The 19,361-nt window shown below is 43.8% G+C and overlaps 1 protein-coding gene across 1 annotated transcript in view; it reads left to right on the top strand.

The window, feature by feature from the left end:
* LOC132097344 (uncharacterized) overlaps positions 1 to 19,361 on the top strand; it is a 404,710-nt gene that overhangs the window by 200,964 nt on the left and 184,385 nt on the right. The window lies entirely within an intron of this gene.

The following is a 19,361-nucleotide window of genomic DNA, read 5'->3' as shown; positions in this document are numbered from 1 at the left end:
CTACATTCCTGTAAGACTTTAGCTAAAAATAGTTCCTCCAACCACTAGGGGTCACACTCCTACCAGCAGTATGGCTCCCAGCCACAAGGGGGCGCAGGAGGTCTTTTGCCTGCAATCTTCCTCCCAGTTGTCAGGGGGCAACCATTAACAAGAACTCCGTTGTACTTAGTAATCATTGTTGATGATACTCACCTGTGTAGGGCCCTATTAAAGTTTGCCCTTAGCCATTGTTTTTTTTTTCAGTCTTGAGCCTACCTACCTTTGTATCCTGTTGCATATTGTTAGTCTATTGTAAGCCATTGTGCTTGTTTTGTTTTTTTCCCTTTTTTTGACATTTAGAAGCTTGGCTTCTGGTTTTGTTTGTACTTTGTTCCTTGTTTTTGGAGCTTCTACAGGTAAAGCTACTTGTAGTTTATTACTCTTGTCTTCTTGATTTTGTTATTTCTCTGCACTTGGGTCTCAATAAATCCCCAACCCTGAATTGGCTCACTAAGAACACCAGCTCTTTCGAGATTTTAGTCTATAGTCTGGCAGTTCCTGCTTCTGTATCATTACAGCAAGACTGAACCAAAGAATGGACCAGCAGAGACTCAAGGCCCTTCATCAAATGTGGAGAGAATATTATCCGAGCTCACCCATCAATCTTCCGCTATTCAACATCATTAACAGATACTCACAGAAATACTTCAGCGTTTGAGCTCTCTAGCCTTGCCCCAAAATCCTCCATCTCAGGAGGTTCTTGAGTTACCCACGTCACCGCCCATCCTTCCTCAACCTCAAGCCATTCAAGCGGTTCCTCTTCTTGAGCCCAGACTACCACCTCCTGAGAGATATGATGGAAAACCCAGGGACTGTCAATGTTTTATCACCCAATGCTCTCTAGCCTTCCAACTTCAACCCAGTAGTTTTCAGTCGGGTGGCTCAAATAATCACCTTATTAAACGGAAGAGCTTTGGAATTGGCTACGGCTCTCTTGGAATGAAGTTCACCATGCACTTCTGATTCTGAGCAGTTCCTAGCAGAGATGAAGAGGGTCTACCATCATCCAGGAGGAGGAATAGGAAATTACCAATGATTACTTCAACTCACTCAAGGAGTACACAGTGTTACAGAAATGGCTACTGAGTTTCGTACTCTTGCAGCAGAGTGTGGCTGGAATGAACCGGCTCTTCTAAGATTTCATCAGACTCTTTCAGCTGAGCTAAAAGATTAATTGGCTTTCCGAGATCCTGCACCTAACTTGGATTCTCTCAGTGATGTCGCCGTCTGAGTGGACAACCAAATTAGGGATAGGAGGTCTGAGAAACAACAAGATCGAGTCACAGCCCAAAGCTACGTCAGTCCAATTCAACCTGCTTTCCAGCCTCTTTCCACAGAGGAAAGCATGCAGCTTGGGAAAAATCGCTTATCACAATCTGAACTGAACTGGGGCATTTTCGAACTCGTTGCGCTGAACTTGTGGGAAAAGAGACTTTCTCGTCCACAAAGAGGAGGGCTGAGACGAGACAAATAACTGACCCCTGATCTTCAGCTGGATTTTCGACAGTGTTGCATTTCTCCCGAGGCACAATGGTTCTAGGTGTTTTTTTTGTTTGTTTTTATTTTACTCTGGCACTGCTGGCATTTTAATGGACCATTTCATGTCGCTGCTAAAAGTTGCTCTTCATTTGCATAAAGTTAAAGGATACTGAACTTTATTGCGTTGCTGGACATGCCCTATCTGGTCGCCAAATTGCTGCTGTCGCTAGTGTCACTGGAAATCGCCAACTCTCCATTGTAATGAACGTGATTGTGTCACTTTGCTATTGCATTTCACTTGTAGTGTGAACAGGGCTTAAGGTTGCAAAACTCTAGACTTTTGGTAGTACCTAGGATAGCTAGGTCCACTAAAGGAGGTAGAGCTTTTTCACATTTGGCTCCCAAACTCTGGAATAGCCTTCCTGATAATGTTTGGGGTTCAGACACACTCTCTCCGTTTAAATCTAGATTTAAGACACATCTCTTTGGCCAATCATTCAGATAATGCTTCTTATAATCTTGTACTGCACACATTACACATTATTATTCCTTAGCTTAGGTAGAATAAATCATGCTAATTATGTGTTGTTTTTTTGTGTGTGGTTTTTTTCTTCTTCTCCTGTTTCTGTTACAGGATTGACATCCCGTGGTAACTAGGAATTACACATACTTCAGTCTGGATCCAGCCCTTACAAAGACCTGAGATGATCGAAGAGATTATGCAAACCTCTCAGAGGACCTCAGATGATTCCAATCCTAAAACAACAAACTACCAAAGTTTGATTGCAAAAATCTGCTGTTAATATTTGATTGTCTGTTTGATTACATCAACTGAATTTTACCATACATTTCCGCCATATGTACAACACTTTGACATAGTCACCACTGACAAACTACCGTATTTTTTCCGGACTATAAGTCGCACTTTTTTTCATAGTTTGGCTGGTCCTGCCATTTATAGTCAGGTGCGACCTATTTATCAAAATTAATTTGACATCTGCGCCCTCTTGCGGCTGTACAAGGTAATGTTTTCTCTTAGTTCATGGTTCTAAATAAATGCGATTTATATTCCAGTGCGACTTATGTTTTTTTTCCCTTGTCATGACGTATTTTTGGACTGATGCGACTTACTTGGGTGCGACTACTAAATATATTGTAGAAACTTAATTTTAAAGCAGTTTTGCAATGATTTGTATTGTCAAAAGCGCTATATAAATAAAATTGAATTTAATAGAAGTTTAAGATTTTTCCTTTTATGTCAGTGCTTTATACTCCATCCCAGCAGGTGGCAGACATGCACCATAGCTGGTTTGCAAAGCACCATTAAATTTAATAGAAGAAATGTCTCTGAGTCCAGTAGACAATGCAAAGGCAGACTCTTCAGAAACTCCATTCACAATGATGAAATCCTGTGATGATCCATTTCAATGCAGCACTTTCAACAGCTAATATAACTTCTACCAATACTGGAAATGTAATGCATTATATTTAGATGCTGCAAGAGTAAAAACCAATCTCATCTATATGTGATTGCTAAATTTATGTATTAATGCTAGAATATCTGGACATAGGCCTAATGCAGAAGAGCCGCACACCTGCTGCATGAATAAAGAAAGCCCCTGTATGACTTTTTCTTCTGTGGGACATTAAAGAAGACATTTTGAGACTGGAGGTCAAAAGTAAAGTTCTTCTCTGGTCTTCTATGTTCCTGCAAGTAATTGAGAGTTTGTGCAGGTTTGAAATAATTCATCTTTAAAGCACTAATTTGAAGCATTTGAACATAAATCAGTAGAGCATTTTTTATTTTACTTTTTCTAAATGTTGTTGTTGTGTGTGTAATATTTCACATCATATTAAATGTAGATTTAAATATAAAAAAATATTTTTATATAAAATAACTATTTATAAGGAAGCTACAGGATGAGCCTACTTTTGTCACCCACATTATTGGGAGTTTATAGATTAAAATAACATCATTATAATGATGATGATCATTTTAATAATAATAATGATACAGCTACTGTAAATGATATGAAATCAGTTGAAATGAAGAGATTTGTGGTATTATGCCCTTTCATGACACTGTCCATGCTTAAGGGCCTTTGACCGGATAAGTGTTGTCACGGTACCAAAATTTCAGTATTCGGTACTGATACAAGTGAAAATCCACGGTTCTCGGTAACAATTTCGGTACCAAAGCAAAATACAAAAATATGCTAATAAAAAAAAAACTTTTTATCACTAAAAATAAAACCAATGACATTCTTTATACTTCTTTACAATTGTGTTTAAAGTTTTTCTACAAGTAATATTGTTATGAAAAACAGTAAACAAGTTTCACCTAAATTTAATTTGTTTTAATTAAATTTAAACACATTTTATTTTTTGGTAAATAAAGGGGATTTGCTAACAGAATGAAAACAGACCGGTATATATAGACAGGATAACGAAGGAAGTGGAGACAGCTGAGTGCAACAACAGGTGTGCAATTAACTGTGATGAAGGGACAAAGCTATGTGGGAAATGTAGTGCCTGCGGTGAAGTGCCTATGGGGAAGTGAGACCACTAGTGGACACCCAGGGAAACACAGACCAGACACCGTGACATTACCCCCTCCTCTACGGAGCAGCTGCCAGATGCTCCACCTGAACACAAGAGCAAACCAAGGAACACAGAGACCAGGAGGGAGGTGGACTGGTGGAGGATAAGGGGGAGGGACGGGGGGCCAGGTCCACAGAGGGAAACAGAGACAGGAAGTGCAAAAAACAAAACAACAACAAGGAGACCAGGAGGGAGGTGGACCGGTGGAGGACCAGGGGGAGGGACGGAGGGCCAGGTCCACAGAGGGAAACAGAGAGAAAACAATAACAAAACACAAGGCCAGGAGGGAACAGAAAGTTCAGGGACCCAGGGCCGAGCCAACAGGGCATGAATCCAGGGTGGGGCAAGGTGGAACTGGAGCCATGCGGTCGAGACAGAAGCCCCACAGGGCTGCGCAGAAGACCACCACAGTCGTGCGGTCGAGACAGAAGCCCACCAGGGCGGCGCAGAAGACCACCACAGCCGTGCGGTTGAGACAGAAGCCCACCAGGGCGGCGCAGAAGACCACCACAGCAGTGTGGTCGAGACAAGATCCCACCAGGGCGGCGCCGAAAGACCACCACAGTGGGATTGATGGAACAGGAGAGCAAGTCCGGTTAGGTAAGCCTGAAATAGAGAACATGAACAGGTTAGATGGTCTCCGTGGCCATAACAGGGCAGGCGGTGAGTTCCTGGATGGCCTCCGTGGCCACGACAGGATAAGTCGAGCGCTCAGGGTGTTCGGCTGAGATGTGACAAGGCTCTGGAAGTTCCGCAGAGATGTGGAGAGGCTCTGGTAGTTCAGCAGAGACGTGGAGAGGCTCTGGTAGTTCAGCAGAGACGTGGAGAGGCTCTGGTAGTTCAGCAGAGACGTGGAGAGGCTCTGGTAGTTCAGCAGAGACGTGGAGAGGCTCTGGTAGTTCAGAAGAGACGTGGAGAAGCTCTGGTAGTTCAGCAGAGATGTGGAGAGGCTATGGTAGTCCAACAGAGACGTGAAGAGACTCTGGTAGTTCAGCAGAGATGTAGTTCCGTGGTGTTTTGACTGGATTCAGGAAGATCAACGGTGACTTGACTCTGCTCATAAAGATCAACGGTGACTTGACTTTGCTCATGAAGATCATTGGTGACTTGCCCTTGCTCATAAAGATCATTGGTGACTTGCCCTTGCTCATGAAGATCATTGGTGACTTGCCTTTGCTCATGAAGATCAACAGTTACTTGCCTTTGCACATGAAGGTCAACGGTGACTTGCCTTTGCTCATGAAGATCAACGGTGACTTGCCTTTGCTCATGAAGATCAACGATGACTTGCCCTTGCTCATAAAGATCATCAGTGACTTGACTTTGCCAATGAAGAACACTGGTGACTTGACTTTGCCCATGAAGATCAACGTTGACTTGACTTGACTCCTGAAGTCTTACTGTGGTAGTGCTTAACTCATGAGTGTTAATGGTGACTTGATCTGACTCTGGAGTGTTAATGGTGACTTGATCTGACTCTGGAGTGTTAATGGTGACTTGACCTGACTCTGGAGTGTAAATGGTGACTTGACCTGACTCTGGAGGGTCAACGGGGACCTGACTCGACTCTGGAGGGTCAACGGGAACTTGAGTCGGCTCTGGAGAGTCAACGGGAACCTGACTCGACTCTGGAGGGTCAATGGGAACCTGACTCGGCTCTGGAGGGTCAACGGGAACCTGACTCGGCTCTGGAGGGTGAACAGGAACCTGACTCGACTCTGGAGGGTCAATAGGAACCTGACTCGACTCTGGAAGGTCAACAGGAACCTGACTCAACTTTGGAGGGTCAACGGGAACCTGACTCGACTCTGGAGGGTCACCTGTGGCTGCCATCTTTTGCAGAGGCGCTGGGCCGGTGGCCATCTTGCGCAGTGGCGTTGGGCTGGTGGCCATCTTGCGCAGTGACACTTGGCTGGCGACCACCTTGTGCTGTGGCGCTGGGCTGGCAGCCATATTGTGCAGTGGTGCTGGGCTAGCGACCACCTTGTGAACTGGCGCTGGGCTAATGGCCATCTTGAGCAGTGGTGCTGGACTGTTGGCCATATTGTGCAGTGGTGCTGGGCTGGCGGTCCTCCTGTCTGGAGACCCCGGTCTAGAGTCGGCCATCCCACCTGGAGAGACAGGTGTGGCTGGGGTATCCCACTGAGACCAATGTTGCAGGTACAGTATGAACCCCCAAAAATCAAAGACCTCTAGCTCATTCATTTCCCTTTCCAGTACAGGGTTGTCCAGACCCTGCGTTGAAAAAGTCTTTCAAGGCCGCATCATTATATCCCAATCCTACCGCCAGGGTCCAGAATTCCTGTGCCACACCACCCACCTCATTCCCCTTTTGACGGAGGGTGCTTAATTTTAGGATCTCCCCCTCCGCTCCTCCATGCTGGCTGGGGAATGGACACAAAATCCCACACCGCTGGATCTGGTTGGATGGAGTCCTTCTGTAACGATTGACCACAGGAATGAGAGATCCAATAGCAGTGTGTTTTAATGGCAAATCCAAAAATCAATATCCAAACAGGCAAGAGGTCATAACCATGAAAACAGTCCAGAAACAAAACAAACATGAAACAAGAAACTATAAACAACAAGGGAACACGAGAAAACTGGGTGACGGAAAATAAGGACTCCATGAAACAGAATGAAAACAGACCGGAATATATAGACAGGATAACGAAGGAAGTGGAGACAGCTGAGTGCAATAACAGGTGTGTATGGGGAAGTGAGACCACTAGTGGACAAACGGGGAAACACAGACCAGACACCGTGACATAAATTGACACCGGTTTTACTCAAATGAAACGGTAAAATGCTTGAGAAGTGACTCAGAACAGGTCTGCTGATGTTGTTTATGTATTTATGTCCTCATTACTCCAAGTGTCATGTGCTTCAGTCTATGTAGTAAAAAAAACATTCATTGATTCACACAGAGACGCGCAGAACATGCAGGATTCATACTTCAACCAACTGTTGCAGCTTAACATTTACAGATACTGGTCCATATGGAGATTTGATTTGATTCATTTATGCTCACTTTGACAAATATAGACTGTCCATATTAAAATGTAAGGTTCGTTTTCATGACTGGATTTTGAGATTCCGTCCGCGTTAACTGCTTCGCGGAAATCATAGCGCTGTATGCCTCAAGAACCGGGTTGACCGGATCCTCGGTACCACCGGTACCGTGACACTTTCATATTTTTAGTACCGACTTGGTACCGAAGTACATGGTCTTTTGACAACACTAGACCGGATGATTGTATTAGTGTCATATTTTGTGCTTTTGGCAGTTTTTCTAGGTTACTGTAGGCTATGTGTGTTCATGTGTGTTTTTCTGCTCATTCACCATATTTGTGAAAATTGGCTGGAGAGAGTTGTGATGAATATAAAATCCCATGAACGATACTGAAAAAACTTTGATCTTTGGATTTGATTTATTCTAGATGTCAAGCTAGCTGTAATGAATGGATGGTTAAAAACAGTGGGGATCCATGTGTAGGCTTTATTCCATAGAGCGCAGTCAGAACAGGCAGGGTCAACCACCAGCAAACAAACACATCCAAGGCAAAATACTAATCCACATGTCAGGCAATGGTCAGGGCAGGCAGCAAACAATTATAAATGATTGTGGCATAACGGGTAAGATTGACGTGATTTCCCATATTGAATTATTAACATGTTTGCATCATTGATTTGTACAGTCTATAAAAGCTATTGGCTTATGTACCTGGGCAGGTGTCATTTACCGGATGCGGTTGGGCTTCTGCTATTTTCTGCTGAATGTGACTGTGGGTTGGTAAAGGTGGATTAATGCAGCCTTTGGTGTATTGCATTTGCTTGCTTTATTTTGGTTTTAGTTGATTTGTGTCTGCATCTGGTGGCTGTGTACTGCCGCTTCCTTGTTTGGCATCTTGCCGCAGCTGTTCTGTTTGGCTGATGAATCTGACTAAATCTGTTCTCCTCCAGTTATGCGTAGATTATTTTTTAATATATATATATATATATATATATATATATATATATATATATATTCGATAGAAGTATTGGACTGTAATAGGTGAGGATTTATTATTTTCTAGCTTTCCTCAATGGGGTGTCGATCAGAACACAATGGATTCGATCAGTTCGATGCAAAGGAGGTTTATTGTTGACAGTTTTGGCTATGCACAGAACAGCAGTACACAGGTTGCTTAAAGTATTTAGATGTGTGTGTTTATGGTATATATTTATTGACGCACTTTGCACACACAGTCTTGCTTGTACAGTCCCGCTCATACAGTCCCGCTCTCTGCTGACGATGACTGACAGTAAATAGCGCATGCGCACATGACTCGGCCTTTCCAACACAGCCGCCCCCAAATTTGGTTACAAATTTGCTCCATTGAAAGGCCGACACTATAGGGACTATCGTTAGTCACTAGTGTGGCTTTTATCAACTTCATCTCGGATCTCCGGAAGAACAATCAGTCGAGCGATGGGTCTTGTGTAGACTTTGTCCTTAATCTGCACCTCGACCGTTCGAACTCGATTATCAACTCCCGGAAAGACATTAAGCACTCTCCCGATCTGCCACAATGAACGGGGTAACTGAGGGTCAACAAGCATGACAACTGTCCCGGGTTTGATGTCTACTGATGGATTCTGCCACTTTCCCCTGGCCTGCATGTCAGGTAAGTAATAATTTATGAAGGCCGTCCAGAATCTGTCAGACAATACTTGGGGATGCCTCCATCTCCGTCTTCCTAGGAGCTCAGACACTGGATATATGACTTGGGGTAGGGACCCATCCGGCCGCCCCATTAGAAGGCAGTTCGGGGTGATCGGATCTGCATCAGCAATGTCTGCTGAAACGTAACCAAGAGGTTTGGAGTCGAGGATGGCCTCAATCTCTATGAGGACAGTTTGAAGCACTTCTTCGGTTACTGATTCTGAGCCCAGGGTTGTATAAAGTGCAGCCTTTACTGAACGAATCTCACGTTCCCACACCCCTCCAAAGTGTGGAGCAGCTGGAGGATTGAAACGAAAGCTAATTTGTTGCTTCGCTAGCTGCTGTTGCAGATCACCACTGAGCTGACTGAATGCTTCTCTAAGCTCTCTCTCACCACCTCGGAAGTTGGTGCCTTGGTCCGAGTATAACTCTGCAGGTTTTCCACGACGACCTATAAACCGACGTAGTGCCATGAGAAAGGCATCACTATCTATAGATGTCAGCACCTCAAGGTGCACCGCCCGGGTGGTCAAGCACTTTAATAAAAGTCCCCACCGCTTCTCCGTCCAACGACCTATTTTGACCAGAAGAGGTCCAAAGCAGTCCATTCCAGTTGAATGAAAAGCAGGCTTGAACAACCGAAGTCGTGGTGGAGGGAGATCAACCATCTTCTGGGAGGCTGGCTTCGACCTCCATTTACAGCATTCAAGACATGTTCGCTGGTGCTTTCTCACTGCTTCTCTCCCTTTCAGTATCCACACATTTCGACGGAGCTCTGCAAACACTCGCTCTGGTCCTGGATGGCAAAGGCGAGCATCATATTCCTTTATGAGTAGCTGAGTGTTAGGGTGACTGGAATCCAACACAATAGGGTGTACTGTGCTTGGTTCTAATCCTTCCACCCGCCTTAATCGTCCTCCAACCCGTATTACCTCACCGGCTCTGTCGAACTCTGGGGAGAGACAAAGTAAACGGCTGCTAGAACGAACAGGTTTACCACTCTTCAACAAATGGTAATCTTCATGAAAACTATCCATCTGGACCTGTCTCAGTGCGGTCAGTTCTGCCTTTTGGTAAGCACTGGCTGGAGGGGAGCCACTTTGTTCTGCCGCCCCTTGCAACTCCTGTGCTACTGCTTCGACCAAGTCTTTCCAGCTACTAAACTTGCTACCATCTGCTGTCACTGCTGCTGAGTTAACCACGCCACAGAAGGCACTTCGCTTTAATTCCGTAGCATCATCAGGCACTAAGCTGTGCACAACTGGTGGTGCTGGCCAAGTACTCTGAGGTTGGAGGAGGAATTTTGGCCCTTGGATCCAACGATTGGGTTCAATAAGGTCCTTAAGGCTCTTACCACGGGTAAGATCATCCGCAGGGTTCCTGACAGAATCAATGTAATTCCACCCTTTAAGGTCTGTCAATTCTTGAATCTCTGCCACCCTAGTGCCCACAAACACCTTGAAGCGGCAGGATTCGGAATGTAACCAGTGGAGGACAGTTGTTGAATCTGTCCAGAAAGTGACCTTCTGGATCTTCAAGGTGAGCTCATTTTCAGCCAGCTTGGCCATCTGCGCTCCTATTAGAGCAGCACACAGCTCCAGTCTAGGAATTGAGCACTGCTTACGTGGGGCAACACGTGATCGGGCCATGAGGAATGAAAGGTGTACCTTCCCGCATGGATCTTCTGAGCGAAGGTAAGCGACTGCCCAATAAGCCTTCTCAGAAGCATCGGTGAAGATATGGATTTCCCGAGTGACCTCTGAGTTGTCCATACTGGATGGAATGTAGCACCTAGGGAGTACTACAAGAGGTAAGCACTGAAGCTCAGCTTCCCACACCCTCCATGCCTGCTGAAGATCATCGGGAAGTTGTGGATCATCCCAGTTCCTGTTCTTAATCCAGAGCTGTTGAACAATCACCTTGGCTCGTGTGGTGAAAGGAAGAATTACACCAAGGGGGTCATACTGACTTGCTAACACACGATATATGTTCCGCATCATCAGAGCACTGTAAGTAACAGGTCTATGCTTAAATCCTAGGTGGTCCGACTCACAGAGCCAATTCAGTCCCAAGGTGGATTCACGTGGGTCTTCTTTATTCTGTGAAAGCCACAACTCTAGTTTGGGAGATCTGGCTTCTGGTGGCAAGTGACTGACGACTTCTTGCACGTTGCTGGCCCATTGACGGATATCAAACCCTCCGGACGCTAGCAGCTTACGAAGTTTGTCTAGTAACTGCCGTGCCTCTTGAGCAGATGGGAAGCTCTGTAGACAGTTATCCAAATAAAAGCAGCGTTCCACAGAATGTCTCACATCTTCATCCGCTGTGCTGTGCGATGAGACATGTCTTTGGAGGGCGAAGGATGCACAGCAGGGACTGCACGTGGTTCCGAACGGCAGCACCTGCCATTCATAGACGTCAGGGGGATCGCCGCGTCTCATGCCACGCCAGAGAAAGCGCAGGAGGGGTTTGTCCTCAGGTAAGAGCAGAACTTGGTGGAACATTCCACGTATATCACCGCTGATAGCAACACAATGCTCTCTGAAACGAAGTAGAACACCTAACAGAGAAGGGCTCAAGGTTGGACCAGGCATCAAGGAATCATTGAGGTTCAGTCCTTTATATTGGAAAGAGCAATTGAACACAATACGGTCCTTATCATTGTGGCTGACTAAGTGGTGCGGGATATACCAGGCCCCCCCCTGCCATAGTGCTTGCAGCAGCTGAGAGTTTGGTAACTGCTCCATTCAGTTCCAGCTTTTCAATTTCAGCATTGTACACGGCTGCTTTCTCTGGATTTTGGGTTAGTCGTCGTTCCATACTCCGGAGACTTGAAACCACAGCCTCTTTCGGAGCACTAAAGGAGGGTGAAGCCTTTCTGCGCAACAAGGGTGTCGCGTAACGTAATATTCCATTCACCTCCACGCGAGTTGTCCTGGTCTCTAAGAGGTTAATGGCATCCTGGTCCTCCCTGGACCTTGTCACCTGCTTTTCACAACGGAAAGGCAAAACATCAAGTTGCCATAGCCTTTCAACATCTCTTTTGAGTTCTAGTTCCGCAGGGGTGAGAGACAGGAAAAGGCACTGCTGTGGCTGCAACTTAGTCTCCAAGATCCTGGCTGGTCCCTGCAGTGTCCATCCTAGCCTTGTCTTTATGGCGGCTGGACCACCAAGTGGACCAATTCGGACAGGTGCAATTGGTGTGATTAGATGGGTGTTATCAGCTCCGATGAGAAGTAAAGGACTCACTCTTTCAAAGGACTGCAAGGGGAGATCTTTGAAATGCTTGTACTTCAACAAACTGACAGGATAGGAGTAATCGGCCAGACCAAGACGTTTCGCAGTGAATGCTGCATTGATCTTAAAGGTCTTCTGTGGTTGAGTGGCAGGAGATATGTGGAAGGTAACCGTGGTTCCACTGATGGTCTGCACATCTTGGCGGATGGTCCGTAAGGCTATGTTTTCGGCTTGACCTTGTATACCAAGCTCATGGGCAGCATCAGGAAGAAGAATAGTGCGCTCGGACCCATCATCCATGACAGCATAGGTGTCGAGCGTCTTGCCTCCATAGCGCGGCAAGACCCGGATGACCTTTAGGAGAACACGCCTGCAGTCGGTGGGTCTGTCCAAGTACAGAGTCTCAGTGGTTGAACTAACAAGGCAAGAACCTTCTCTGGTACTCTTTGTGTTGACCTCATGCAAGATTTGTAAGTGCTTCCCTTTGCAGATGCTACAAGGCTTCTTGAGTGTGCACTGGGCTGCTTGGTGTGCACGTCCACAGCGCCAACAACGATGATTGGTCTGGATCCATTCAATCATTTGCTGTTTATCAAAGGACTTGAAAGTGGGACATTGACTAAGATAATGGTCCTCGTTATCGCAGTAAGGACAAAAAGCTCTAGGTGGGAGTTTAGGTTTCTCCACTTTAACTGGTCTAACTTGAGACGGTGCTGAGGGTATCTTTGTGGCAATGTCGTCCACTCCATGAAGGATGGTAGCTGAACGGGCAGTGGGTTTGGTTTCTCTCCAGCGTTCTGGTCTCTGGCTCTTGTAACTGATCTGTGTCTCACTGCTTTGACACCAGGCCTCATACTGGAGCCACTGTGAAAATTCATAAAGGTTATACACAGACCCAGGACGGTGGTACATCTGTCTTCGGAATCCTGATCTCATTTCAGCAGGTAACTTACTCAGCAGCCTCTCTACATGTGACCCACAACGAAGCTCGGCTTCACCGTCGTCTCCAAGAGTTTCCAACATACCCACCAAAGCCCTAATCTGTAAAGCAAATTTGTCAAAGGCCTCAGTATCTCCTCGTCGAATATCTGGGGAATCCATCACTTTGGCAATCTTCTTGAGTGCCAACTTGTGAGGCTGGCCAAACCTTTCATTGAGAGCAGCCATGGTAGCAGAGTACGGAAATGGTGAATTGAGATAGGAATCTGCCACCAGACGAGCTTCATCTAGCTTCAAATGATCCAGCAAGATTTGGTACCGGAACAGCTCTGTGGCATCTGATGGTAGAAGGTTCTCAAGAGCTATCTTTAAACGAGTAAACTCACTGGGGTCCTTAGTACAAAAGTTGGGTATGGTTGGCACTGGACCTCGGTAAGTGGTTTCTTGTCTTACAGGATTCAGGTTAGAGGCATAAGGATCTCTGTGTACTAACTGTGGCCCTGTGGGTTGCTGGGACTGAGAACGCACCTGTGTAGGGTAATCTGAAGACTCTCTAGGGGACTTATACAATGTCCTGGAATGCCAGTGAGGGACAGGAGTATCTGTTTGGAGGCCCGGCATAGGAAGAGCTGTTCTCTGATAAAGAGGGTGACTTGGGTTTTCAGCATGTTGCCAGGAAGGGAAATCATGGCCAGCATGTTCACCACACATGGTTGGCCGAATATGTGATTTAGTAGGTGCCGCCGCTAAGATCTGATCTTTCATTATCTGAAGCTCACCCATCATTGTTCCCAGAATGTCTAACATTTTAGAGTCACCTGTTGTGGCAGGAAGGGGCTGGTGTGGCTTTAAAGGTGACGCTGTTGTGTAGTCTGTCTGGCGATGCTTACCATAGGTAGGTGGGGGCAAAGATGTAGACACCATGGAGTGTGGATTGTAGGATGCCGTTCCAGGATGTGGGAGGAGTCTATCCTGTCCAGGGAAAGATGTACTTGGCAACGGCGTGGACTGATGTTTTTCCCATGGCCGATGATATGGAGAAGTCTGAGGACTATTAACTGGCTGCACTGGAGCGTAGCTGGCGCTAGGTTGTTGCAGTTCTATATTATCCATTCCTTGGATAAAAGGATCCCTTTCCCCGACTATGGGCGACCATTCATCCACTGTGTCCCATGGACCTTGACTTATAGGACTCGTTCCTCTGGTAGAAGGTGAAGAGATGTTCACTGCAGCATCTCCAAGCCACTGTGTATGCTGTATTGTGTGAGGCAATACCGGCTGGCTGCCTGCTCTATGATGTACTGTCGTAAGATCATAATCTCTTAGGTAAGCAGGAAGATGAACTTGACGTTTTGGTCTGACAATCTGTGAAGATGCTTCTTCAGGTTGCATAGTGATACTGATCAATTCTTTGTCCATAAGGAATGCCAGATCCGGCTCGAAGGACCATTTATTCGATAGAAGTATTGGACTGTAATAGGTGAGGATTTATTATTTTCTAGCTTTCCTCAATGGGGTGTCGATCAGAACACAATGGATTCGATCAGTTCGATGCAAAGGAGGTTTATTGTTGACAGTTTTGGCTATGCACAGAACAGCAGTACACAGGTTGCTTAAAGTATTTAGATGTGTGTGTTTATGGTATATATTTATTGACGCACTTTGCACACACAGTCTTGCTTGTACAGTCCCGCTCATACAGTCCCGCTCTCTGCTGACGATGACTGACAGTAAATAGCGCATGCGCACATGACTCGGCCTTTCCAACAATATATATATATATATATATATATATATATATATATATATTGTCACGGGGTGAAGATTCACAAGACAGCAAGGAGTGCAAGGTAAGGCCCCGGAGGGTGGATTTATTTGAGAGAGTTCAGTGTTCAGGAGTGGGAAGTGCTGGTGCGCTGATCGTGGTGGTGTCCCAGGTGCGGCGTGTCCGTGCGTAGGGGGGTGCTGATCGGTCACGAGCTGCAAGGGAACACGGAGAACAGCGTTAGCATCCAGTCTTCTGGAGTGATCACTCACTTGTGCATCAGTGGCGGGGGCTTATGTAGCCACCGCTTCATTGTCGGCAGCTGTGACCGATCGGCCGGTGATGAGGTTTCCAGGTGCTCCTCGTGCGTTTCTAGGGCGACGCTGATGAGGCCTCAGGACACGCGTCATACTATATATTGTGAAACACAATTTGTTAATGTTTTGTGTACACCGTTGGCTGTTGCAAAAATAGGCTCTGTATTTAATCATCTGGATAATATCCTCGAAGTGGCATCACTGCTGTCTTTTTCCGGGTCAAATTTCACTGACTGTGTGTGTGTGTTGGGTCACGGCCGTGTTGTTGGACCCATGCCAACAGATTTTGTCTAAGTTGTGTACAGGTTTTGTTTCTGAAAGTTTTGAGTCTTTCATTTGTGCTGTAGTTTTGCATGTTTTTCATTCATCTTTTTCAAATTAGTTTCTGTATAAGCTATATTTGTTTGAGTGGAATATTTTAGATTTTGTTAATATTGTGAAATCATGATTTGATTTAATCATTTCAGTTTCTACTTTTGTCATTTGACATTTTGAGTTAAAATTTATTGTTTAAGACTTGTGTAGGCTGTAATCTGGAACAACTTGTGTTAATTTCTCTCTATGTCTGTGTGTGAGTTTTTCTTTAGGAGCTGTTGGTCTTTATTGACCAGGGTTGATTACTTCCTCTATAGATGATGGTGGTATTTCTTCATTGTGTGCTGTTGCCTTTGGCGTGCATGTCTTTATTTTGGTATGTGAGAGTGTTATGTAGACTAAGAGCCCCTTTTGGAGAGTCTCCCCTGTAATTCAGCTCAATGACATTTTGAATAACTGATTGTAAGCTTTTTGGAGAGTTGATATTTCCATTTTATTGATTTTATGCTACTTTAATAAAAGATTGGTGTTTGATACATGTGTCTCGACGTTTTGCTTGCCACTGGGCAGAGAACCTGGGCAAAGTTTGAATTCAATTTAAATGTATTTAGTGAAATCCAGCTGGGTCACCCCAGGCCCGGCCACACAAGGAAACAGTTCAGGGATCAAAATACAAAGGCAAGGAAACATAGAAATTAGAAACGTAGAGATCACAGAGAAGTTATACATCATTCAATCACCAGCTTTGTGTGTGTGTGTCTCATGGTTAGAGACTTATGAGGTGACGAGAGACAGTTGATTAAAATTGATGAATCCGGCCAAAGGATTTTAGGAAATGGAGTCCAGGGTGAGTGGTAAAAGGTACAGGTAAAGGTAATTGCAGTAGTCCAATCTAGATGTAATAAAAGCATTAATTACTTTTTTAACATTTCTCCTAGATAGAATGGGTTTAACTTTCGCTGGTAGCCAAAGCTGAAAGAAACAGGATTTAATCACTGAATTTATCTGTTTGTCAAATTTTAGATCATCAAAGATAACACCCAGATTTTTTACCCAAGGCTTCACAGATAAAGTTTTATTGCCTATGGTTACTTTAGGTGCACTAAAAGAATCCGATGGATCAAACACAATTTTACTTTAATTAAAATAAAAAAAATTTAAAGACAACCAGGCTTTCACATCAGACAGGCAAGACATAAGTGCTTCCAAACCATTTGAACTCTGTTTTAATGGCACATAGATTTGAGTATCGTCTGCATAGCAATGGAATGACAGACCATGCTTTCTAAAAAAACAGAACCCAAAAGGAGCATATAGAGTGAAAAAAGAATAGGAACTAGAATGGAGCCCTGGGGAACACCACACGACAAAGAAGCTACCTCAGAAGAGTGTTCACCAATGTTAACTCTGAATCTTCCATTTGAAAGATAAGAGTTAAACCATTCAAGAGCACTTCCTTTTATGCATACACAGTGTTCCAAACGAGCAAGCAGGATGGCATGGTCCACAGTGTCAAAAGCAGCACTCAAGTCTAGGACCACTAGCACAGCATGATCCCCAGAGACAAACAGAGATGACATAACTGAATTCAATGATGAACTGCCTTTAACTATCATTTTGCATTATTGACACACTGTTTTCCTAATGAATGTTGTTCAGTTGCTTTGACGCAATGTATTTTGTTTAAAGCGCTATATAAAAAATAAAGGTGATTAAAGGCTCATTATTATGATTTATATGGTTTATTATTAAAAGGGTGACTAATAGTTGACTAATGCTTAAAATGAACGACTTCTAGTCGACCAGAAAAATCTTTAGTCGGGGGCAGCCCTAATGCATATTAACAAATTGTTTATGAGAAGCATACATACAGTCATGGCCAAAAATATCGGCACCCTTTGTAAATATGATCAAAGAAGGCTGTGAAAATGTATCTGCATTGTTAATCCTTTTGATCTTTTATTTTTTTTAAAAAACACAAAAATGTATCCTTTAATTGGATAATAAGAATTTAAAATCGGGAGAATTATCATTATGAAATAAATGTTTTTCTCTAATACACTTTTGGCCACAATTAACGGCACCTGTTTTTTCAATACTTTTTTAAACCTCCATTTGCCAGTTTAACAGGTCTATATTTTCTCCTATGATGTCTGATGGTTAGAAAACACCTGACAAGAGATCAGAGACAATTCCTTCATCCTTCATCCTTCATCATTCATCGTGGTGGACGAGAAGATACCTCCGGACAATGTAAAGCACTTTGAGTGCCTAGAAAAGCGCTATATAAATGTAAGGAGTTATTAATTATTATTATTATTATCCAGAATCACTCCATACCCTTTAGATGTTGATGCTTCTTCTCTTCAGTTCACTCCTCATTATCTGTAGGGATCAGGTCAGAGGACTGGAATGGCCATAGCAGAAGCTTGGTTTTGTGTTCAGTAACCCATTTCTGTGTTGTTTTTGAGGTTTGTGTTTGGATTACTGTATGGTTGGAAGATCCAAACATGACCCATTATACGATTTCTAACAGAGTCAGTCACTTACTGATTTTTATCTGTTGGTATTTGATATATTCCATGATGCTGTGTATCTAAATAAGATGTCCAGGACCTCCAGCAGAAATATAGGCCCACGACAATAAAAATACAGCAGTATATTTCATTGTACACATGGGGTACTTTTTATCTCTGTGTTCACTAAACCCATCTTGAGTTTGCTGCTAAAAAGCTAATGTTTGTGTTTCATCTCACCATAGATGACCGTCCCATTTGATGTTCCAGTCGTGTCTGATAACTGAATATGCTTTAGTTTGTTTTTGGATGAGCAGGAAAATTTTTCTTGAAACAATCCCAAACCACATGTGCTGATGTAGGTTCTGTTTGACAATCCCACATGGAAAATGTTTCAATATATAGGTTTTGATATAGGTTTTTAATATATGTGACATATATAAAATTGGCCGTTTTCCTATATTATATGTACATATATGTACATATATGCACACATATATATGTACACATATATTTACACATATATATGTGCATACATATACCTATATAGGTACATATATGCACGTATATATGCACCTATATGTTCACCTATAATATTAAAATTAAAATCCATAGCTGCTAGGCAACATAAATAAAAGTCTAAAATGTATAAATGTACATTATTTATTTACTCAAGATCAATCAAATAGTAAAAGAACAATAAGACAAAAAACTGAACAGAAAAAAAAATTATCTTTATTATTCTTTGAAGGTCTGTCATGACGCGCCTCCTCCTCCTCCTCCTCCTCCTCCTCCTCCTCCTCCTCTTCCTCTTCCTTCCTGCACTATCCAATGTTGTTTGATAAGGGTGTCTGAAATTTTTATTTTTTCCTTTTTTTTTCGGCGCACAAATTTTTTAGCGGATAGGCATTTTCGCCCACACGGATCTGGGGCCTCATTTATAAAGCGTGCGTACGCACAAAACGGGGCTGGAAACGTACGTACGCCAGTTCCCACGCAAAGGTTGTGATCTATAAAAAACAAACTTGACGGGAGAATGTGCGCACCTTTAAGCAAACTTTGAGCCGTGCGTACGCACATTCTGGAGACAAAGGGAATTGGCGACACCGATGGTGAGGTCGTGAACTGAAGTTAGATTGTAGAAAATAAATGTGAGAAGAACGATTATAAGAATGAATGACATTTAATTTTCACTCCATTTCATACGTTATATCCACATTATCATGAAGATTAAATCCAACAGTGTTATTTGTGCCGATTGTTTTAGGCTATATACATCTAGTAAAATCCAAACGTAATTCAAAATGTATTAAAAGTAAAATAAAATAATAATCAGCGCTGCCTTACAGTCACATTGTCCACAACGGGAGCACAGGAGGACATGGCGCGATACATGTGATAGCCTACAGAATAGCATGAAATACCCTTTTATTAGAGAACTGCAGAAC

This window comes from Carassius carassius, chromosome 21, assembly GCF_963082965.1.
Source record: "Carassius carassius chromosome 21, fCarCar2.1, whole genome shotgun sequence".
Classification (NCBI taxonomy): domain Eukaryota; kingdom Metazoa; phylum Chordata; class Actinopteri; order Cypriniformes; family Cyprinidae; genus Carassius; species Carassius carassius.
Note: the sequence above shows the minus strand (reverse complement) of the source record. Positions and strands in the feature narration are given on the sequence as shown.